General features: G+C 40.3%; 1 non-coding gene across 1 annotated transcript; it reads right to left on the minus strand.

Annotated features, from left to right (window-relative positions):
• Positions 1-14,623: 14,623 nt before the first annotated feature.
• LOC112761059 (small nucleolar RNA R71) lies at positions 14,624-14,731 on the minus strand. The gene has a single exon (XR_003181468.1). It is a non-coding gene; the product is annotated as a small nucleolar RNA R71 (small nucleolar RNA).
• Positions 14,732-24,553: the final 9,822 nt, after the last annotated feature.

Here is a 24,553-nt window from a genome sequence, read left to right on the forward strand (position 1 = left end):
CTTTTGTTATTATTTGAGGGCTTATTTTTGTTCTTAAGCTAAGTGCTCTGTAAGGGGGAAACTCTTTAAAATAAGCTTTCAGCCAACACTCCCGAACCAGTTGGTTCAAGGTGCTAGGTGTTGAAGCACCCCTAAGGACTTACTTGCTCAAGTCTCTCCCCCATACATACACACCACAGGCACATAGTGTATGTATTTTCTTTTCTTGAGACCTTGGTGTCCAGCACCTCTTTGGGTTACTAAATGCTCTGTGGTGAGGGTTACTCTTGATAGTGGACTTTCAACTGATAATCCCGGGTTAGTTAACCCAAGTTACCAAGTGATAAGGCACCCCTAAGAGCTTATTCATCTAAGTAGATCCCTCACACAGGAGCACCACAGACACATGCTTCAAGATTAAAACCATTAGTGCCTAGCCTTATTGCTTACTATTTTTCTTTTATTCCTCAACTTTGATTATTCTTTCCCTTTTTCTTATTAGGATCTTCTTATTTATCTAATCTCATGGGGTGTGTCTCAAGCATAGTATTCATGACAGATAGTTGTCTTCCCACCTTATGGTTGAACCAACTTAGCTATCTTATGACTATACCATAAACTCAAGAACTTACTCCATAGTATGAACTCCACTCTGGTCTTTTGAAAACAATCATTCTCTTTTCATTTGATTCAAAAGGGACAAGCATACAAGTAAGTAAAGAAATGATGCAGTGACATAGAGACTAGCACACAGAGACCTCTTCAACACACAAACTTAAAAAAAATAAAATTTAAAAAGGTTTAAACTAATCATGGAAGCAAGTTCTATTTCATACAAGATCTTCCTTATTTAAAACTTAGAACAAGATGGACCAAAGAAAGAACTCCACCACCTTTTACTCTTGTGGATGTCCATGCTTTCCTCCTTGTTTGTCTTCTTTGTGTCCTCTTGCATTCCCTCTCATCCGTGCCAATCTTGCTTGCTTCCAATCCTCAAGTGCCTTTCTTACTGATTCATGACTCTCTTCCACCCTTTGTCTTTCTTCTCGTGCTAATTCATCCCTTATTTCTTCATACCTCGTGATTCCTGGATGCAATATAGGCAGTTGTCCTACCAAGTAACGGAGCCTGGCTTGAGTATTTATATGATGCCCAGTTTCGCTCATGTAAACTCTTTCTGCGAATGCCCTTTGCTCGTCCAATAGTTCTGCCTGTTCTATTTGTCTTCGATGCATCTCATGTATATGTGCACCTTGATGTGCTTGGATGTTGATTAGCCTCTGGATGGATTCTTGTTGCTCATTTTGCCTTTGTTCTATCCTGTGAAATATTTCATTCCATTGTTGTCCTTGACTCAGTTGCTGATCCATCATTTGCTTTTGCTAATCCCCTTGTTGAGTCATCCATCTTGAGAGTGACTCCTCTTGCTGCCCTATCATCTGTAGTTGAAGTTCTCTCTGTGCTCCTTGGCTCTCCAAATATTGTTGAGATAGTCCACTAATGGCCTCCTGCAATTGATGCATATCCAAAGTGGTTGGTGCTTGCCCTTCTACGGCTTGTCCTTCTACTACTTGAGGGGCTGTCCTCTTCCTTTGCTTCCGTTGAGGTAGGGGGACGCAGTGGCATGCATTCGTTGAATGGTTATTGGAATGCCCTCTTTTATCCACACGGGGTCCTCATCTTCAAACACCACCCCAGCTTTCTTGCACAGTCGGTAAATAGTGCTGGGGTAACCTAATGTTCCTCTTGAGTCGCTTTTCTCTGCCATTTTTCTAATGCCTTCTGCTATGAGTTCATGAACTTTGATTTCTCCTCCTTTGAGTATACAGTGTACCAGTGTGGCTCTCTTGAGATTCACCTCCGAGTTGTTCGCTACTGGGAGGATGGACCTCCTTACAATCTCGAACCATCCCTTTGCTTCCGGAGTAAGATCTGCTCTCTTGATGAACCTTGGTCTCCTATCTGCATATCTTTCCTAGTCAGCTCCTGGTACACAAATGTCTTGCACAATCTAATCATGATTAGGGTTGTTGTCCATCCATGAATGATAACTCTCTTCTTCAAACGGTATGGACCGCAGTTTTAATGCCTTCATGACACTCATGGGGCCAAAATCCATAATCTTTCCTCTCACAAAGCTTGTATATGACTCATCTGCCTTATCATAACGGACCGCATTTGCATAAAACTCTCTTATAAGATTTGCATTCACCTTAATGACCAGATCAGTGAGGAGCTCCCATCTTCTCTTTTCTACCTTCATTGTAATTTCGGGATACTCAGTTTTCCTAACTTGAAATCCTAGCTCATAAATGATTTCTTTATCAACCATCCACCCGTATTGCAATGCATGATGCAAGCTTCTGAATCTCTTTTCATCATACGGGTGTTGCTCCATTGTTTCCTTCCCCTTCCTTCTTTTAGAGCTTGAAGATGCCATGATTGAGGGTTAATGTATGGAGTTGGCAAGGGTGTGGAGACTTTTGGTTGTTTAGGGTTGAGTGCAATGAAGGTGGTGAGGGAGAATGTGTTTAAATGGTTAGGAAATGCTTTGCTCCGAAATGGATAGGCGTGAAGAGTGGATGTGGAGTGTGGAGCTAGGTTACGGATCAAGGATCACTTTTATAGAAAGGTTGTGAGTGAATGGAGGGTGTGGATTGATGGAGTGGTTGTTTGATGGACGGTTGGGGTTGTGCATGTAGAAAGGACAAAGATCATCACTTTATGATGGAGATTGCTCGGTCTTCAAGGGTCCCATTTTTTTTTCAATGTTGCATGGCAACATTTTCCAATGACTTCCCTTTTTAGAACAAGTGTATAGTCCTTCCTTTTGTGGTGTCCGAACCTTCTTCCTTTAATTGTCCAATCTATCTCTTTCAATGCTCCTTTCCTTTCCCTATAAAGATCAAATAAGAAAAGTAAGAAATATCATAAAAAAAATCAATTTAGATTTTACGGCTAAAATAATAAAGAGAAGAAAAGATTAGATTGTTTATTCATGAACTCCAACTAACTAACTAACTGTGTATCCCTTTATGCATTTTGGTGGCACCATGGGGTGACACCAAACTTAGTTTGAAGCATTGTGATGAAAAGTTCTATTCAAAGCTCCAAGACTAGAATGCTCTCTGTTGCATTCATGCTTTCTTGGTACGCTTTGAATACCAAACTTGTTCTTCACTATATACTGCAATATAAGGACTTCACCAAGTTTGGGTTGGAATTTATGAATATTGACTTATTCACTAGTAAAAGCTAATAAAACATGGGTTGCCTCCCATGAAACGCTTCTTTAGCGTCACTAGCTTGACATTTCTCCTTCATCAGGGTGGTTGATAATGCTTCAAGTCCTCCCCTCTTGCCTTGGACTTATATCCATTGGTTGTATCAATGATCTCTACATGTTCCAAGGAAAGAACTCTGTTGATAGTGAAGACCTTAGGTAACTGAGATGGTACAGTGGGGAGATTAGGGGGGATATCTGGGAAGTAAGCTGAAATCACTTTATCTCCTGGAGAAAGGCCTTCCGTAGGGATCTTCTTGTTCCTCCACCCCCTTGGTACCTTCTTCTTTGTCTTTTTTGATGCTTCCCTGCTCTTGGCGACTTCTTCTTTTAAGTTAATTTTGTTGTTGTCTTCACATGCCTCTGGTGGTTTAGGTTCCTCCAGCTTCTCCTTGAGCTGTGACGATTGCTGTTTGCCTTGTTCATCATTCAGTGGGGTTTTCAGATGTGTTGGTGGTGCCTCAGTGCTTGTTTCCTCTGTTAGCATCCCGTTATGATCATTGCTTGGTTCTTTGTTTTCTTGGTCAGTTTCTTGGGAGAGTTTGAAGACATTGAAGCTGAGTTGTTCATCATGGATCCTCAATATTAGCTCCCCTCGCTCCACGTCTATGAGTGCTCTGGCTGTAGCTAGGAATGGTCTTCCCAATATGATTGGGTGAGTGTGACTCTCTTCCATGTCCAAGATGACAAAGTCTGTGGGAAGAAAGTATTTCCCCACCTTTAACAACACGTTTTCCACCAACCCTCTTACTTGTTTTTGAGTTTTGTCAGCCAGCCTGATGACTACATCTGTGGGCAATATCTCATTGATCTGCAGCCTCTTCACCAGGGATAGAGGCATTAAGTTGATGCTTGCTCCCAAATTGCAGAGTGCTCTATCAAACATTGTTTCTCCTATGGCACAGGGGACATGAAAACTCCCTGGATCTTTTCTTTTTGTAAGCAACTGCGGTTGAATGAGGGCACTGCACTCCTTGTTCATCACTATAGTTTGGCCTCCCTTGAGTGAGCTTTTCCTGGGAAGCAACTCCTTCATGTACTTGATGAATGCAGGCATTTGTTGGATAGTCTTGATGAATGGTATGTTCACATGCAGAGATGCAAATAAGTCAAGAAATCTTGAGTATATTCTCCTCTCCACAGCTCCCTTGAGCAGTTGGGAAAAAGGTGCATAGAGTCTCTGCAACTCCTGTTTTGAGATTTCTGGTTCTTGGTAATCTTTTTTCATCTCCTCTACTGAGGTATCTTCAGGTTGTTCTGACAGCTTGCTTGGCTTGTCCTCAGTCTCCTTATCACTTATAGTGACCATCTTGCAATCTTCCCATCTTACCTTCTTTGTTTCACCTTTCGGATTCTTTTCTGTGTCAATTGGGAATCCATTGTGGGTTTGGGAATTCGCTCAGAGAGATATCCTACTTGAGATTCTAACCTCTTGATTGTGTCTCCCTGATTCTTGAAACTGGCTCGCACTTCCTCCTTGAAGACCTTGTTATCTTGAATCTCCTTGCTTAGGCCTTCAAGTAGATTCTCAATCCTTGAGATTCTTTCATCAAATGATGACAGGTCAGGCTGAGTAGGGTTATTCTGGCCTTGATATGAATGTGGGGAGTTGTTGTTATGGGGGTGTTGATATGGTCTAGATGTGAAGTGTTGGGTGGCTGCATTGTTTGGATTTGGGCGTCTTTGATCAAGGCTTTGGTCTTGTTGATTTCCCCACCCAAAGTTTGGGTGATTCCTCCATCCAGGGTTGTAGAGTATGGATCATGGTTTTGCCTAATTCCCAATGTAGTTGGCTTGCTCCTGACTACCCTGTGCTTCTTCATTCACTCCTTCTTGGGTTGTTGATGAAGTGGAGACTGCTGCTACTTGGTTCTTCTCCATCTTCTTGGTGAGGTCAGCCAGCTGCTGGGTAATGAGCTTGTTTTGGGCCAGCAGAGCATCTACATTGTTTAGCTCCATTACTCCTCTTGTGTTCCCTCTTTCGTAAGCATAGAAGTAGTCGTTCTCTGCTACTGTTTCAATGACATCTATGGCTTCCTCAATAGTCTTCTTCTTGTTCAAAGATCCTCCGGATGAATGGTCTACGGCCTTCTTTGACTCATAAGAGAGCTCTTCATAGAAAATGTGCAGCTGCACCCATTCGTTGAACATATCTGGTGGGTACCTCCTTGTTAAGTCTTTAAACCTCTCCCATGCTTCATATAGAGTCTCACCATCTTGTTGCCTCAAAGTTTGGACCTCAGCTCTCAACCTATTGATTCGTTGAGGAGGGTAAAATCTTGCTAAGAATTTGTTCACCACGTCTTCCCAAGTTGTCAAGCTCTCCCTTGGGAAAGACTCCAGCCACTTAGCTGCCTTATCCCTGAGTGAGAATGGAAATAAGAGCAGTCTATAGGTGTCAGGATGAACACCATTAGATTTCACTGTGTCACATATTCTCAGGAAAGTGGTTAAATGTTGATTTGGGTCCTCTTGGACACTCCCTCCGAACGAACAGTTGTTCTGCACAAGGGTGATGAGCTGTGGCTTCAGTTCAAAATTGTTGGCATGGATGGTTGGCTTTTGAATGCTACTTCCACAGTTTCCTGGGTTTGGATTGATGTAAGAGCCTAAAACTCTTCTATCCTCCCCAGCATGATTTGCTCGACCTCCTCTACCAAGGTTGTGAGCCTCTTCTTCATGATGGTTTTCCATGTTTTCTTCCATGTTTGGTTCAAAGTATTCCTCAAAGTGTTCCTCCTCTTCTTCACCACCAACTACACGTTTTTCTCTTGCCTCCCTCCTTAGTCTAAGGAAGGTTCTCTCAGGTTCAGAATCAAAGGAAGTTGAAGCCCCGCTTCTTCTCCCTGTCATACAACCAACAAGTACAAGCAAAGAGAATAGGTGCAGAAAGTATATCTGTCAGAATTACTGTTAGTGTGAGTGATGCAATATATCAAACAGTTAGTGGGTTAGTGAGATGAATAGTAAATAACAAAGAAAAACTAAGGGGGAAGGGAAGAAGTTATCTAAAACAGAAAGTAAATGACTCAAACAGAAATTTAAATCAAACAAAAATAAAATGCTCAATCTAGTTATCCTCCAATCTAGTCATTGTTGATGCACAATCAATCCCTGGCAACGGCGCCATAAACTTGATGCACAGAAAACTTGTCTCACAACAAATTTCCTTCGGCAAGTGTACCGAATTTGTCGTCAGGTAAAAACTCACAATAGAGTGAGGTCGAATCCCACAAGTATTGATTAATCAAGCAACTTTAATTAGAGGACTGTTCTAGTTGAGCGAATCCAGAATTTGAGTTGAGAATTGAAGAAATAAAATGGCGGGAAGGTAATTAACAGGAAAGTAAATGCTAGAATTATAGATCTAAAAGTAAATGACTGAAGGTAAATTGCAGAATTGTAAATGGGAATGGGGGAATTGCTCATTAAAGTAAATAACAGAAATTAAAGAGAATGGGTAAGATCAGAAATGGGGAGTTCATTGGGCTTATGAGATGTTGCATTCTCCGGATCAATTTCATTTTCATCTCTTCCTCAATCAATGCACTCATTGATCTCCTTGGCAATCTTAAGTGATTGAATTACAATTTCTTGTAATTCAATCTCTCAAATCTTGATCAATAGCCAATTCCTTGGTCAATTGCTCATGAGAAGAGATGAAGTATGGTCACTGATTATGCCACATGCATTTCCCAAACCAAGTGTTGAGAGGATTATAGTCACATATCCATCCAAACCCAATTTGGTCCAGCATGAGAAAGTATTTCTAGCTTGATCTCTTTACTCCTCTTTCAAGGTTCAGAAGAGATCCAAGTATGAATAGCTTCTTTTTCAAGATAACTACTCAATTGGATGAAGATCGAAAGCTTTCAAGTAAAATCAAGAGAAAAGATAGAAGAAGAATAATGAAAACTAGTATTGATCCATCAAATTACAACAGAGCTCCCTAACCCAATGACAGGGGTTTAGTTGTTCATAGCTCTGAAAAATGAAAACAAAGATGGAGAATACATGATGAAAACTTAGAAGTGTAGAGAAAGTAAATACAGAGAGTAGTTCTATGCTAAGAGTCTCCCTATAATTTCCAACTCTCCAAAATATTTCAAAGCTACTCCTATATATACTACTCTTCTGTTCTTCTAGTTGATTCTTCTAGTCTTGGGTCTTTGGATCTTGAGTTTGAAGCAGTTCTCTTTTTCATTGGGCTTAGCTTTTACTTGCAGAGAGAAAGTATGAAGTGGGCAGGGCCTTTGGCTCAGGAAGTTAGTGGTGTTAACGTTCAGTGAAAATATGGGTTCGAGAACGTTAGTGACAATCACCTTTTTCACTAACGTTCCTCACCAAAGTTAAAAGCCACGTTAACCTCAACGTTAGTGGCACAAATGTTGCCACTAACGTTTCCACTATGTCCTTCGCACACGTTATTGGGACTCAACTTTCCCAATAACGTTGAGAAGCCTCCCCCTTCCTACGTTAGAGTCCACGTTAACTTCGTTAACGTGGCTCTTTTAACGTAGGCTTGCCATCCTTCGAGAACGTTAGTGACACTTACCATTGTCACTAACATTCCAAATTGCCCCTATTTTCCACGTTAGAGTCCACGTTAACTAGGTTAACGTGGCTTCCAACGTGGCCTTACTAGCCATCTCCAACGTTAGTGACAAAGTTGAGTGTCACTAACGTTGGCTCATCTTTCCCTTATCCACGTTAGCTTCCACGTTAACTTAGTTAACGTGGAAGCTAACGTGGCTCATGGTGGCATGTGTGGCTCCTTCCAATGTTAGTGACAATGTTGGGTGTCACTAACATTGGCGATCACCTTCTTTCTTCACGTTAGCTTCCACGTTAACTAGGTTAACGTGGGAGTCAACGTGGCTCATTGGGGGCTTGTGTTCTTCCAACGTTAGTGACAATGTTGGGTGTCACTAACGTTGTCGACCACTTTGTTCCTTCACGTTAGCTTCCACGTTAACTAGGTTAACGTGGGAGTTAACGTGGCTTAATGTGCTTTGGCCAACGTTAGTGGCAATGTTGAGTGTCACTAACGTTGGCTCCCTCCCTTTCTTCTTAACGTTAGAGGCCATGTTAACTAAGTTAACGTGGACTCTAACGTGGCCACTCATGATCTTGGTCCAACATTAGTGATAATGTTAAGTGTCACTAACGTTGGCTCCATTTCTTTACTTCCACGTTAGAGTTCACGTTAACTTAGTTAACGTGACTCTTAACGTGGGCAATGATGGCTTCGAGAGCGTTATTGGCAATCACTTTTCTCATTAACTTTGCAAGTTACTCCCATTCCACGTTAGTGTTAACGTTAGTGTAACTAACGTAGCCACTAATGTGGTTCTTCTTTGCTTCCTTTGTCCTGAAATCAAGCAATAACGTGCATCAAAGTTCTAGTCCAAGTCATGGGAAATGCAACATCCAATTTTGTCCTTAAATTCATGCAAAATCCTCATGAAATCATGTAAAGTGCACAATGTATGCTTGAATCAAGATGTAAGTGAATATCTACCCAAAACTAGCTTATTTCCTAAGGAAATGCATGAAACTACCCTAAAAGCAGTAAAGAAAAGGTCAGTAAAACTGGCCAAAATGCCCTGGCATCAGGCATGATCAGAAGATAGCAAGGAGGGAGTTCACTAAAGGACAAAGGGTGCTGCTGTATAATTCAAGATTCAAGTTCTTCCCTAGGGAGCTCAAGTCTCGATGGTCAGGACCCTTCACCATACTCAAGATGTCCCCCTATGGCCATGTAGAACTCATAGAGGACAAGACACAAAAGACTTTCACTATGAATGGCCATAGACTCAAGCATTACCTAGGGGACTCATTGAATGAGAAGAGAGTGAGCTACAACCTCAGCTAACAAAGGAAGAATGTCAAACTAGTAACAATAAAGAAGTGCTACTTGGGAGGCACCCCAACACTTTATATCCTTTGATTTATTTTTTTAGAAGTATTTAGAATTTGTCAAGTTAGATAGTTTAAGTTTCAGTTGATAATCCATGTTTTCTTGCCTTCTGGAAGTAGATTGTAGATAATGGATTAAGAATTCTGTTTTCCTGTTGGAAGGCCCTTATACTCTGTTTTCTTTTAGTTTAGAAATGCAACTTGATGAATACATTTTCTAATGATGAGTTATTGGGCTGAAAACTAGCTAAAAAGCTAAGTTTGGTGTGGCCACCAATTTACTTAATCTAGGCTTACCACCTTTGAACAAATCATATCTGAAGGTAAGCCCAGAGATTAAGTTTGGTGTGGCTACTACCACACGAAATGCAACCATCTAACAAGCCCAATGCTACTCAATCTGAAAGCATTTAATATATTGGGGAGAGCATGAACGTGGTTTAATTGTGTTCAAAAAGGGGAGGAAATCAAAAGTAGATGAAAAGATTGGAATTAGTTTACCTTTATGAACATATTAAACACCCTATAATAAACCCAATTTATTATGATGCAATGAGATTAAGTTTGGTGTCCCAAGGGACACCCATCAGTTGCAAATTCATTCACCCATATTAAAAAGGAATGTGGAGGATTCTTTTGTCATTACTAAAGGGGTTTCATTTTATTTTCAGGAGAGAAAAGGGGGCCCACATGATGGATAGCGCACAAAGCAAGGAAGTCAAAGTGTACTTGCACTTTGGAACCCAAAACATGCAGGAAGCAAAGTGGGATAAGGATTGGCACCTCTTCCCACGCTAGGCGCCACTCCCCAAGTGGGAAAACATTGAATTCCCTTACTTCCCACCATATGAACCCCACTTTACACACCTATAAACCCCCTCCCACTTTTCCCACATCTCCTCACACTTCAAACCCCAACTCACAGACGAAAAGACTCCACAAAGCCTTCCTTCTTTCATCTCTTTTCTTCTCCCTTTACCTTTCTTTCACTACTTCCCTACCCTTTTCTTGATCAGGACGATCAAGCTCTAAGTTTGGTGTTAGAGCAAAACTTTGTTTTGCTTGCTCTCTCTTGCAATCTTTCCCAACCTTCTTCAAACTTTTAAACACACTCCCTCAACCCAATGGCACCACCAAAAGCCTCAGCATCATCATAGAAAAGAAAGACTAAGGAACCAACCTCTGGATCATCAAGTTCAGGATTCAATGAGTATAAGTTCCTCTCCTTATTCAACCAAAACCAGTTTTATGGTTGGGTGAGTGAGAGGGGGATCATCCCAGAGGTCGGTTTCCAACTGGGGAGGAATGAGCACCCTGAGGTCAACAGGGAGATAAATAATAGAGGCTGGGCACTCTTGTGCAACCCTCCAAGGAAGGTGGTGGAAAGCTTGGTGAGAGAATTCTATGCTAATGCCGTTCCGCAACCAGGACAACCCTATGGCTATCTTAGCTATGCAAAGGGAAGTCCATTGACTACAGCCCCACTAACATAGAGAGGACACTGATGAGGAGAGAATGAGGCAACAAGATCCAGGATTTGATGAAATCCTAAATAAAATATGTGTGTTGAATGTGCAATGGATCAATGACAAGGATGTGAGGCCTGATGAGTGGATAATTTATACGCTTTTTGGCATTGTTTTTACATAGTTTTGAGTATGATTTTGTTAGTTTTTAGTATATTTTTATTAGTTTTTAATTAAAAATCACATTTCTGGACTTTACTATGAGTTTTGTGTTTTTCTATGATTTCAGGTATTTTCTGGCTGAAATTGAGGGATCTAAGCAAAAATCAGATTCAGAGGTTGAAGAAGGACTGCAGATGCTGTTGGATTCTGACCTCCCTGCACTCAAAGTAGATTTTCTGGAGCTACAGAACTCCAAATGGTGCGCTTCTAATTGCGTTGAAAAGTAGACATCTAGGGCTTTCCAGAAATATATAATAGTCTATACTTTGCCCAAGTTTAGATGACGAAAACTGGTATTGAACAGCAGTTCCATGTTGCAGTCTGGCGTTCAGTGCCAGAAACAAGTTGCAAAGTGGAGTTCAACGCCAGAAACACGTTACAAACTAGCGTTCAACTCCAAGAATGACCTCTCCACGTGTAAAATTCAAGCTCAGCCCAAGCACACACCAAGTGGGCCCCGGAAGTGGATTTCTGCATCATTTACTCATTTCTGTAAACCCTAGTAACTAGTTTAGTATAAATAGGACTTTTTACTATCTTTGTAGGAAATCTTTGATTAGTTTTATGCTATCTTAGACCTTTATGGGGGCTGGCCATTCGGCCATGCCTGGACCATTATCACTTATGTATTTTCAAACGGTAGAGTTTCTACACTCCATAGATTAAGGTGTGGAGCTCTACTGTTCCTTATGAATTAATACACAGTACTACTGTTTTTCTATTCAATTCAAGCTTATTCCTATTCTAAGATATCCATTCGCACCCAAGAACATGATGAATGTGATGATTATGTGACGCTCATCATCATTCTCACCTATGAACGCGTGCTTGACAAACACTTCCGTTCTACATGCAAACAAGCTAGAATGAGTATCTCTTGGATATCTAATACAGAAGACCGAGTCCGAGATATTAGAATCTTCGTGGTATAAGTTAGAACCCATGGATGGCCATTCCTGAGATCCGGAAAGTCTAAACCTTGTCTGTGGTATTCCGAGTAGGATCCGGGAAGGGATGGCTGTGACAAACTTCAAACTCGCGAGTACTAGGCGTAGTGACAGACGCAAAAGGAGGGTGAATCCTATTCCAGTATGATCGAGAACCTCCAGATGATTAGCCATGCAGTGACAGCGCATCGGACCATTTTCACAGAGAGGATGGGAAGTAGCCATTGACAACGGTGATGCCCTACACAAAGCTTGCCATGGAAAGGAGTAGGAATGGTTGGATGAAGACAACAGGAAAGCAGAGGTTCAGAGGAACGAAAGCATCTCTATACGCTTATCTGAAATTCTCACCAATGAATTACATAAGTATCTCTATCCTAGTTTATGTTTTATTTATCTTTTAATTATTAAAGCTCTATAATCAGTTGAATCTGCCTGACTGAGATTTACAAGGTGACCATAGCTTGCTTCAAGCCGACAATCTCCGTGGGATCGACCTTACTCACGTAAGGTTTATTACTTGGACAACCCAGTGCACTTGCTGGTTAGTCGTACGAAGTTGTGAAACAAAATTAAGAATATGAACGTGCGTATGAAGTTTTTAGCGCCGTTACCAAGGAAGTAAATATCACAATTTCGCACACCAAGTTTTTGGCGCCGTTGCCGGGGATTGTTCGGGTTTGGACAACTGACGGTTCATCTTGTTGCTCAGATTAGGTAATTTTATTTTAATTTTAAGCTTTTTATTTCTTATTTTCGAAAAATACAAAAATTTTTTCTTCTTTTTCGTTTTTCCTAATTAAATTTCGAAAATCCAAAAAAAAAATTTATAAAATCACAAAATTAAAAATAATTTTTGTGTTTCTTGTTTGAGTCTAGAGTCAAGATTTAAGTTTGGTGTCAATTGCATCTTTTTAATTTTCTAAAAATTATTTTCGAAAATTTCATGCATTGCATACTTCATGATCTTCAAGTTGTTCTTGGCCAGTCTTCTTGTTTGATCTTCATATTTTCTTGTTTTGTGTCTTTCCTTGTTTTTCATATGCATTCTTGAATTATTAATGTCTAAAGAATAAAAATTTTTAAGTTTGGTGTCTTGCATGTTTTTCTTTTCTTAAAAATTTTCAAAAATAAATCTTGATGTTCATCTTGATCTTCAAGGTGTTCTTGGTGTTCATCTTGACATTCAAAGTGTTTTTGCATGCATTAGTTGTTTTGATTCATAATTTCTATGTTTTGTGTCAATTTTGTGTTTTTCTCTTCCATCATTAAAAATTCAAAAATCAAAAAAATATCTTTCCCTTTTTCACTCATCAAATTCGAAAATTTGAGTTGACTTTTTCAAAATTTAAAAAAAAAATCTAGTTGTTTTTATGAGTCAAATCAAATTTTCAATTTAAAAATCTTATCTTTTTCAAAATCTTTTTCAAAATCAAATATTTTTCAATTTTCTTTTCATATTTTCGAATTCTTTTTAAAATTTTTCAAAATCTTTTTCATTTTTTCGAAAATATTGAAATTAACTTTCAAAATCTTTTTCTTATTTTATTTCTTAATTTTCGAAAATTTTATTAGCATTTAATGTTTTGATTCAAAATTTTTTAAGTTTGTTACTTGCCTAATAAGAAAGGTTCAATCTTTAAATTTTAAAATCAAATCTTTTTGTTTCTTGTTAGTCAAGTAATCAACTTTAATTTTCAAAATCAAATCTTTTTAAATTTCTTTTTCAAATCTTTTTCAATCAATCTTATCTTTTTGTTTCAATCACATCTTTTTAATTTTCAATCACATCTTTTTCAAAATTAATTTCAAAATCTCTTCTAACTTCTTATCTTTTCAAAATTTATTTTCAAATCTTTTTCAATCAATCTTATCTTGTTGTTTCAATCATATCTTTTTCAAAACTACCTAACTAACTCTCTCTTTCTAATTTTCGAAAATCTTTTCCCTTCTTCTTCAAAATTCCTTTTTAATTAACTAATTGTTTTAATTTTAATTTAATTTCAATTTTTTATTTCGAAATTTAACTTTAAATTTTATTTTTATTTTAATTAATTTTCGAAATTCCCTCTCTCTCTCATCTCCTTCTATTTATTTTTTCATCTACTAACACTTCTTTTCATCTCATATCTCTGCTCCTATCCTCACCCTTGTGTTTGGATTATCCATTCTTCTTCACTCTTATTCCCTTTCTTCTTCTACTAACAATAAGGAACCTCTTTACTGTAACATAGAGGATTCCTCTTCTTTTCTTGTTCTCTTCTCTTTCATATGAGCAGGGACAAGGAAAAGGGCATTCTTGTTGAAGCTGATCCAGAACCTGAAAGGACTCTGAAGAGAAAACTAAGAGAAGCTAAATTACAACAATCCAGAGACAACCTTATTGAAATTTTCGAACAAGAAAAGGAGATGGCAGACGCACCTTACAACAATAATGCAAGGAGGATGCTTGGTGACTTCACTGCACCTAATTCCAATTTACATGGAAGAAGCATCTCAATTCCTGCCATTGGAGCAAACAACTTTGAGCTTAAACCTCAATTAGTTTCTCTGATGCAACAGAACTGCAAGTTTCATGGACTTCCATCTGAAGATCCTTTTCAGTTCTTAACTGAATTCTTGTAGATCTGTAATATGTTAAGACCAATGGGGTTGATCCCGAGGTCTACAGGCTCATGCTTTCCCCGTTTGCTGTAAGAGACAGAGCTAGAGTATGGTTGGACTCTCAACTTAAAGATAGCCTGAATTCTTGGGATAAGCTGGTCACGGCTTTCTTAGCCAAGTTCTTTCCACCTCAAAAGCTTAGTAAGCTTAGAGTGGATGTTCAAACCTTCAGACAGAAAGAAGGTGAATCCCTCTATGAAGCTTAGGAGAGATACAAGGAACTGACCAAAAAGTATCCTTCTGACATGCTTTCAGAATGGACCATCCTGGATATATTCTATAATGGTCTGTCTGAGTTATCAAAGATGTCACTGGACCATTCTGCAGGTGGATCCATTCACCTAAAGAAAACGCCTGCAGAAGCTCAGAAACTCATTGACATGGTTGCAAATAACCAGTTCATGTACACTTTTGAGAGGAATCCTGTAAGTAATGGGACGCCTTTGAGGAAGAGAGTTCTTGAAATTGATACTCTGAATGCCATATTGGCTCAGAATAAAATATTGACTCAGCAAGTCAATATGATCTCTCAGAGTCTGAATGGATTGAAGGAATCATCCAACAGTACTAAATAGGCATCTTCTGAAGAAGAAGCTTATGATCCTGAGAACCTTGCAATAGCAGAGGTGAATTACATGGGTGAACCTTATGGAAACACCTATAACCCCTCATGGAGAAATCATCCAAATTTCTCATGGAAGGATCAACAAAAGCCTCAACAAGGCTTTAATAATGGTGGAAGAAACAGGTTTAACAACAGTAAACCTTTTCCATCATCCACTCAGCAACAGATAGAGAATTCTGAGCAGAATCCATCTAGCTTAGCAAATTTAGTCTCTGATCTATCTAGGGCCACTGTGAGTTTCATGAATGAAACAATGTCTTCCATTAAAAATTTGGAAGCACAAGTGGGCTAGCTGAGTAAAGGAATCACTGAAACCCCTCATAGTACTCTCCCAAGCAATATAGAAGAGAATCCAAAGAGAGAGTGCAAGGCCATTGATATAACAATCATGGCCGAACCTACAGGGGAGGAAGAGGACGTGAATCCCAGTGAGGAAGACCTCCTGAGACATCCAGTGATCAACAAGGAGTTTCCCTCTGAGGAACCAAAGGACTCTAAGGCTCATCTAGAGACCATAGAGATTCCAATGAACCTCCTTATGCCCTTCATGAGCTCTGATGAGTATTCTTCTTCTGAAGAGAATGAGGATGTTACTGAAGAGCAAGTTACCAAGTACCTTGGTGCAATCATGAAGCTAAATGCCAAATTATTTGGTAATGAGACTTGGGAAGATGAACCTCCCTTGCTCATCAATGAACTGAGTGATCTGGATCAACTGACATTACCTCAGAAGAAACAAGATCCTGGAAAGTTCTTAATACCTTGTACCATAGGCACCATGACCTTTGAGAAGGCTCTATGTGATCTTGGGTCAGGGATAAACCTCATGCCACTCTCTATAATGGAGAAACTGAGAATCTTTGAGGTACAGGCTGCCAATTTCTCATTAGAGATGGCAGACAAATCTATGAAAATGGCTTATGGACTAGTAGAGGATGTGTTAGTAAAGGTTGAAGGCCTTTACATCCCTGCTGATTTCATAATCCTAGACACTGGGAAGGATGAGGATGAATCCATCATCCTTAGAAGACCCTTCCTAGCCACAGCAAGAGCTGTGATTGATGTAGGCAGAGGAGAATTGATCCTTCAACTGAATGAGGATAACCTTGTGTTTAAAACTCAAGAATCTCCTCCTGTAACAATGGAGAGGAAGCATAGAAAGCTTCTATCAGTACAGAGTCAACTAAAGCCCCCACAGTCAAACTCTATGTTTGGTGTTGGAAGGCATCAGCCAAACTCTAAGTTTCGTGTTGAACTCCCATATCCAAACTCTAAGTTTGGTGTTGGGAGTCTATAAAATTGACCTGATCACCTGTGTGGCTCCATGAGAGCTAACTGTCAAGTTATTGACATTAAAGAAGCGCTTGTTGGGAGGAAACCCAATTTTTATTTATCTAATTTTATTTTTATTTTATTGTTTTTTCATGTTTTATTAGGTTCATGATCATGTAGAGTCACAAAATAAATACAAAAATTAAAAACAGAATCAAAAACAGCAGAAGAAAAATCACACCCTAAACGCCAGTAAGGAGCATCTGGCTGGCGTTCAATGCCAGAACAGAGCATGGATCTGGCATTAAATGCCAGAAACAAGCAACATCCTGGCGTTCAAATGCCAGGAATGCACCCTGAGAAGAGCTGGCGCTGAACGCCAGAAACAAGCATAGAACTGGCATTCAACGCCAGAAACATGCTGCATCTGGGCGTTGAACGCCCAGAACAAGCATCAATTCAGTGTTTAAACGTCAGAATTGCATGCAAAGGCATTTTACATGCCTAATTGATGCAAGGATGCAAATCCTTGACATCTCAGCATCTGTGGACCCCACAGGATCCCCACCTACCTCCACTCACATCCATCCATTCTTCCCCATAAACCCCACCTACCTTCAAAATTCAAAATCACTTTCCCACCCAAAACCCACCCCATATGGCCGAACCTACTCCCTCTCCCCTCACTATATAAACACCTCAATCCCTCCCTCTCCTCCATATTTTCTCTTCTTCTTCTTCTTTTCTTTCTTCTCTTGCTCGAGGGCAAGCAATGTTCTAAGTTTGGTGTGGTAAAAGCATAAGCTTTTTGTTTTTCCATTACCATTGATGGCACCTAAGACCGGAGAAACCTCTAGAAAAGGAAAAGGGAAGACAAAAGCTTCCACCTCCGAGTCATGGGAGATGGAAAGATTCATCTCCAAAGCCCATCAAGACCACTTCTATGATGTTGTGGCCAAGAAGAAGGTGATCCCCGAGGTCCCTTTCAAACTCAAGAAAAGTGAGTATCCGGAGATCCGACATGAAATCCAAAGAAGAGGTTGGGAAGTTCTAACCAACCCCATTTAACAAGTCGGAATCTTAATAGTTCAAGAGTTCTATGCCAATGCATGGATCACTAGGAACCATAATCAAAGTAAGAACCCAAACCCAAAGCATTGGCTCACCATGGTTCGGGGGAATTACTTAGATTTTAGTCTGGAAAATGTAAGGCTGGCGTTCAACTTGCCAATGATGGAAGAGAACGCACGCCCATACACAAGAAGAGTCAACTTTGATCAAAGGTTGGACCAAGTCCTCATGGACATATGTGTGGAAGGAGCTCAATGGAAGATTGAGTCAAAAGGCAAACCAGTTCAACTGAGAAGATTGGACCTTAAGCCTGTAGCTAGAGGATGGTTGGAGTTCATTCAACGCTCAATCATTCCCACTAGCAACCAGTCTGAAGTTACTGTAGACCGGGCCATCATGATCCATAGTATCATGATTGGGGAGGAAGTAGAAGTTCATGATATTATACCTCAAGAACTCTACAAGGTGGCTGACAAGTCCTCCACTGTGGCAAGGTTAGCCTTTCCTCACCTCATTTGCCATCTATGCAATTCGGCTGGGATTGACATAGAGGGAGATATTCTTATTGATGAGGACAAGCCTATCACTAAGAAAAGGATGGAGCCAACAAGAGAGCCTATTCATGGATCTCAGGGACGCATGAAGAAGCTCATCACCAAGAAATCCCTGAGATGCCTCAAGGGATGCACTTTCCTCTACAAAATTTTTGGGAGCAAATCAACACCTCCCTAGGAGAACTAAGTTCCAACTTGGGACAACTAAGGGTAGAACATCAAGAGCACTCCATCATCCTCCATGAAATTAGAGAAGATCAAAGAGCAATGAGGGAGGAGCAACAAAGACAAGGAAGAGACATAGAAGAGCTCAAGGACATCATTGGTTCCTCAAGGAGAAAACTCCACCATCACTAAGGTGGACTCATTCCTTGTTCTTAAATTTTCTGTTTTTCATTTTTTTGTTAAATGTTTATTTATGTTTGTGTCTTATTACATGATCATTAGTATCTAAGTGTCTATGCCTTAAAGTGGTGAATATAAATCCATCACCTCTTTTAAATAAAAAATGTTTTAATTACAAAAGAACAAGAAGTACATGGTTTTGAATTCATCCTTGAAACTAGTTTAATTATTTTGATGTGGTGACAATACTTTTTATTTTTTGAATGAATGCTTGAACAGTGCATATGTCTTTTGAAGTTGTTGTTTATGAATGTTAAATATGTTGGCCCTTGAAGAATAAGGAAAAAGGAGACATGTTATTTGATAATCTGAAAAATCATAAAAATGATTCTTGAAGCAAGAAAAAGCAGTGAATACAAAAGCTTGCAGAAAAAAAATGTGAAAAAATAGCAAAAAAAAATGGGAAAAAGAAAAAGCAAGCAGAAAAAGTCAAAAGCTCTTAAAACCAAAAGGCAAGAGCAAAAAGCCAATAACCCTTAAAACCAAAAGGCAAGGGTAAATAAAAAGGATCCAAGGCTTTGAGCATCAGTGGATAGGAGGGCCTAAAGGAATAAAATCCTGGCCTAAGCGGCTAAACCAAGCTGTCCCTAACCATGTGCTTGTGGCATGAAGATGTCAAGTGAAAACTTGAGACTGAGCGGTTAAAGTCAAGGTCCAAAGCAAAAAAAAAAAAAAGAGTGTGCTTAAGAACCCTGGACACCTCTAATTGGGGACTTTAGCAAAGTTGAGTCACAATCTGAAAAGGTTCACCCAGTTATGTGTCTGTGGCATTTATGTATCCAGTGGTAATAGTGGAAAACAAAGTGCTTAGGGCCACGGCCAAGACTCATAAAGTAGCTGTGTTCAAGAATCAACATACTGAACTAGGAGAATCAATAACACTATCTGAACTCTGAGTTCCTATAGATGCCAATCATTCTGAACTTCAATGGATAAAGTGAGATGCCAAAACTATTCAAGAGGCAAAAAGCTACAAGTCCCGCTCATCTGATTGGAGCTATGTTTCATTGATATTTTGGAATTTATAGTATATTCTCTTCTTTTTATCCTATTTGATTTTCAGTTGCTTGGGGACAAGCAACAATTTAAGTTTGGTGTTGTGATGAGCGGATAATTTATACGCTTTTTGGCGTTGTTTTTACATAGTTTTCAGTATGATTTAGTTAGTTTTTAGTATATTTTTATTAGTTTTTAATTAAAAATCACATTTCTGGACTTTACTATGAGTTTGTGTGTTTTTCTGTGATTTCAGGTATTTTCTGGCTGAAATTGAGGGACCTGAGCAAAAATCAGATTCAGAGGTTGAAGAAGGACTGCAGATGCTGTTGGATTCTGACCTCCCTGCACTCAAACTGGATTTTCTGGAGCTACAGAACTCCAAATGGTGCACTTCCAATTGCGTTGGAAATTAGACATCCAGGCTTTCCAGCAATCTATAATAGTTCATACTTTGACCGAGTTTAGAAGACGCAAACTGGCGTTGAACGCCAGTTCCATGTTGCAGTCTGGCGTTCAGCGCCAGAAACAAGTTGCAAAGTGGAGTTCAACGCCAGAAACATGTTACAAACTGGCGTTCAACTCCAAGAATGACCTCTCCACGTGTAAACTTCAAGCTCAGCCCAAGCACACACCAAGTGGGCCCCGGAAGTGGATTTCTGCATCATTTACTCATTTCTGTAAACCCTAGTAACTAGTTTAGTATAAATAGGACTTTTTACTATCTTTGTAGGAAATCTTTGATTAGTTTTATGCTATCTTAGACCTTTATGGGGGCTGGCCATTCGGCCATGCCTGGACCATTATCACTTATGTATTTTCAAACGGTAGAGTTTCTACACTCCATAGATTAAGGTGTGGAGCTCTGCTGTTCCTTATGAATTAATACACAGTACTACTGTTTTTCTATTCAATTCAAGCTTATTCCTATTCTAAGATATCCATTCGCACCCAAGAATATGATGAATGTAATGATTATGTGACGCTCAACATCATTCTCACCTATGAACGCGTGCCTGACAAACACTTCCGTTCTACATGCAAACAAGCTAGAATGAGTATCTCTTGGATATCTAATACAGAGGACCAAGTCCGAGATATTAGAATCTTCGTGGGATAAGTTAGAACCCATGGATAGCCATTCCTGAGATCCGGAAAGTCTAAACCTTGTCTGTGGTATTCCGAGTAGGATCCGGGAAGGGATGGCTGTGACAAACTTCAAACTCGCGAGTACTGGGCGTAGTGACAGACGCAAAAGGAGGGTGAATCCTATTCCAGTATGATCGAGAACCTCCAGATGATTAGCCATGCAGTGACAGCGCATCGGACCATTTTCACAGAGAGGATGGAAAGTAGCCATTGACAACGGTGATGCCCTACACAAAGCTTGCCATGGAAAGGAGTAGGAATGGGGGATGAAGACAACAGGAAAGCAGAGGTTCAGAGGAACGAAAGCATCTCTATACGCTTATCTGAAATTCTCACCAATGAATTACATAAGTATCTCTATCCTAGTTTATGTTTTATTTATCTTTTAATTATTAAAACTCTATAATCAGTTGAATCTGCCTGACTGAGATTTACAAGGTGACCATAGCTTGCTTCAAGCCGACAATCTCCGTGGGATCGACCTTACTCACGTAAGGTTTATTACTTGGACAACCCAGTGCACTTGCTGGTTCGTCGTACGAAGTTGTGAAACAAAATTAAGAATATGAACGTGCGTATGAAGTTTTTAACGCCGTTACCAAGGAAGTAAAGATCACGATTTCACACACCAAGGCCCAACCAGCTGAGAAGAAGGGATTTGAGCCCCCAAGCTAGAGGGTGGCTAGACTTTGTGAGGAGGTCCCTAATCCCCACATCCAACACTTTAGAGGTGACCAAAGAGAGAGCTGTGCTCATATACAGCATCATGAAAGGTGAGAATGTCAATGTTGGGGAATTGATTGCCAACAACATCAACAAAATTCTGAAAAGTACCAAGGATAGCTCAACGTTAGCATTCCCCAGCATCATCCAAAGGCTATGTGATGAAGCAGGGGTGGAGAGGATAATTGATGAAATGCTAGTGGAACAAGAAAAACGCATAACTGCCAAGAAGATGGCCAAAGTCGTAGCTGTTAACCCACTTTAGAGGGCCAGGGAGCATAGAGCTCATTCTCATGAGCCACATGTGCAACAACAACAAGAAGAAGAAGAGGCAGAGGAGCAACCACATCATCTAGCACTTCAACTACCACCTTACCAACAATACCAATAATTTCCAGAGGGATTCAATTGGGAACAATTGCAAGGAGATGTGCACCAAATAAAGGGAGACCTACGCCATCTGAGGGAGGATGTCAATCAACTCAAGGAGACTCAACAACAACAATGGAGCCAAGTGAACCAGAACATCCAACAACTCCAAGGGAGTTTGGAGCACATGAGGAAGGAACAGTAAGAACAGTTTGACTGGGGAGAGGTGCGAAGTGCACTTGACAAAATAGTAGAGCAAGGCAAATGGCAACAGATGAACCTTGCTGAATTTAGGCATCTCTATGATGCCAGAACTATCTCAAGGAGGCAATATGACATCAACACACAAGCAAAGCTGAATCACTTGTGCAATGCCGTGGCCACTCTAAACCCAGGATACCCAATGTTCATGCAAGAAATGGAGGAGATGAGTGCAAGATAAGAGGAAATTCTAGCCAAACACAAGGAGGATGAAAGGAACTACATGAGGAGGCTAGGATTTTGGAAGCCCAAAGATGCTAAAGCACAAGAAGGATCTTCCAAGAAGGATGAAGGTGACTCCTCCCTTTCCAAGAAGAAAGACAAAGGCAAGGGGCTAATGAACTGAAGATGAAGCTGCTCAAGGTTGTTAAGTCCCATGGTTGACATTCTCTAATTTCTGAATCATGTTTAAGTTTTTTTCTCTATGCTTTGAATTCTGTCTTTGAATAATTTCAACATTAGGATAGTTTATTTTCAATGCTTTATTTTTTTTATATATATCCTAAAGTCTTTTGAGTCCTTTTAATTTAAAAAAAAAAAAGAAAATGCAATGTTAATTCAAGCCTTTACAACATCAATAAAAGCATAGTTGTTTCCATAAGAGTTGTTGTGAGTAGTTACAAGAACAATAATAAAGGAGACTAAAACAAAGAGAGATCTTCAAAAACTAAGAGACAAGGAATTAAGTGTAGAACCATGAATAAAAAGGGAAAGTAAGTCATGAAAGGCAACTAGTCTTAGAAGGTATGACAAGTAAATGTTAAGGGGTGTTCCTTGAATATCTATAGAACCAAGAAGTAGTGAGTAATAAAGACCCAAGGCTCTGAGCATCAACTACTAGGAATGAAAAGAAACATTAAAAAGCTCAAAAGAATAGAGAACCTAGTAGATGCTTGTGGTGAAGATGTGTCAAGAAGAGACCTGGGCAAGTACATTCTTAGGGGTATTTCAACACCTAGTACCATAAAGCCAACTGGTTTGGGAGTGCTAATTGAAAGCCTAACTACAGGGTTGTCTTGAGACAAAACACTTAGAGTCGTGGTCAACAAAAAAGAAAGAACAACCAAAAAAAAAAAGAAAAAGAAATGACTCTTACTACTTCAAGGTGACAATCAATAAAAAGGACCCCTGAAGCTTAAGCTTGAAGGAACCCTCAAGGATCTAGGAATCTTTGTGACATTGGAACAAAAATTATTTGTACATGTGTTATGTACTTATTCCTAATCTTAGTCATGATTGCCTCTATTCAAGGTCAAAGTCCCAAATAAAAAAAAAGGGCTACTCACACTAATTTGCTTGGGACAAGCAAAGCTTAAGTTTGGTGTTGTGATGACTTGCATCATCTACCCTTTCTTCTCGTATAAAAAGGACCATAAAAGGGCATAATCTCACTAGATCATTGCAATTCATGCATTATTTGATGAAAATTATAGTACATTACTTTGAAATGAGTTTGTGCTGAATTTCAGGTGAAAAAGACATCAAAAAGGGGAAGAAAACAACAAAACAATCTAGGCATGTGAAACGGGCGTGCCACTTAGAGCAAATGCCACAAAATTGCACTGGAATGGCATGCCAGAAGCTGGGCGTGGCACGCCAGTACTAAAGTCCAGAGGGATCCCCCAAGCATGAACATGGGCATGGCACGCCAGAGGTTGGGCGTGGCATGCCAGTACAACTTTCTAGGGAGCAAAAATGAAGGCTACAAAAGGGGCGTGGCACGCCAAAACCATCAATTGAGTCATGGGTGTGCCACTTAGTGTCGAAGGTGTGGCACACCAGCTTTAAAATCATCTGGGCGTGCCACTTGAGGATCCAGGTGTGGCACGCCAAGCTAAGAAGGACACAAATGAATGGGCGTGCCACTTGAGCAGTATGGCATGGCACGCTCGTATAAAATTCCAGAGAAGAAGTTGAAGGCTAAAAAGGCTGGGCGTGCCACTTAAGGTCGAAGGCGTGAAACGCCAAGCTTCCACTCTTACCTGGGAATGCCACTTGAGCACCTGGGCATGGCACACCAAGCTACAAAGAAGGCCAAAGCAAAGACTGGGCGTGCCACTTGGTGTCGAAGGCGTGGCACGCCAGCTCAAGACTCCTAACTGGGCGTGCCACTTGAATGCCAGGCATGGCACGCCAGCTACGGGAACCAAGGCAATCGATGGGCGTGGCACGCCAACACCTGGGCGTGGAACGCTGGTTAAATTTTCCAGAGAGGGAGAAACAAGGCCAATCATATGGGCGTGCCACTTGGTATCGAAGGTGTGGCACGCCAGCTTTAAAAATCACTTGGGCGTGCCACTTTAGTATCAGGCGTGGCACGCCACCATCACCAACCACTCAAGAGAAGACCTGGGCGTGCCACTTGAGTTCTGGGCATGGCACGCCAAGCACATGAAGGGCGTGGCACACCAAACCCTGGGTGTGCCACGTTAGTTCAACTTTCCAAAGAGATAGATCAAGCACATAGCATGGGCGTGGCACGCCAAACCTTGGGCGTGCCATGCTAGTTCAAATTTCCAGAAGCTAACAATGAGAGGAGAAGGCCTGGGCGTGCCACTTGGGCTCAAAGGCATGGCACGCCAGGCTAACCAAGTCTCTAAAAAGACCTGGGCGTACCACTTGGGCTCGAAGGCGTGGCACGTCAGGGT

This window comes from Arachis hypogaea, chromosome 16 (genome assembly GCF_003086295.3).
Source record: "Arachis hypogaea cultivar Tifrunner chromosome 16, arahy.Tifrunner.gnm2.J5K5, whole genome shotgun sequence".
NCBI classification, from domain to species: Eukaryota; Viridiplantae; Streptophyta; class Magnoliopsida; order Fabales; family Fabaceae; genus Arachis; species Arachis hypogaea.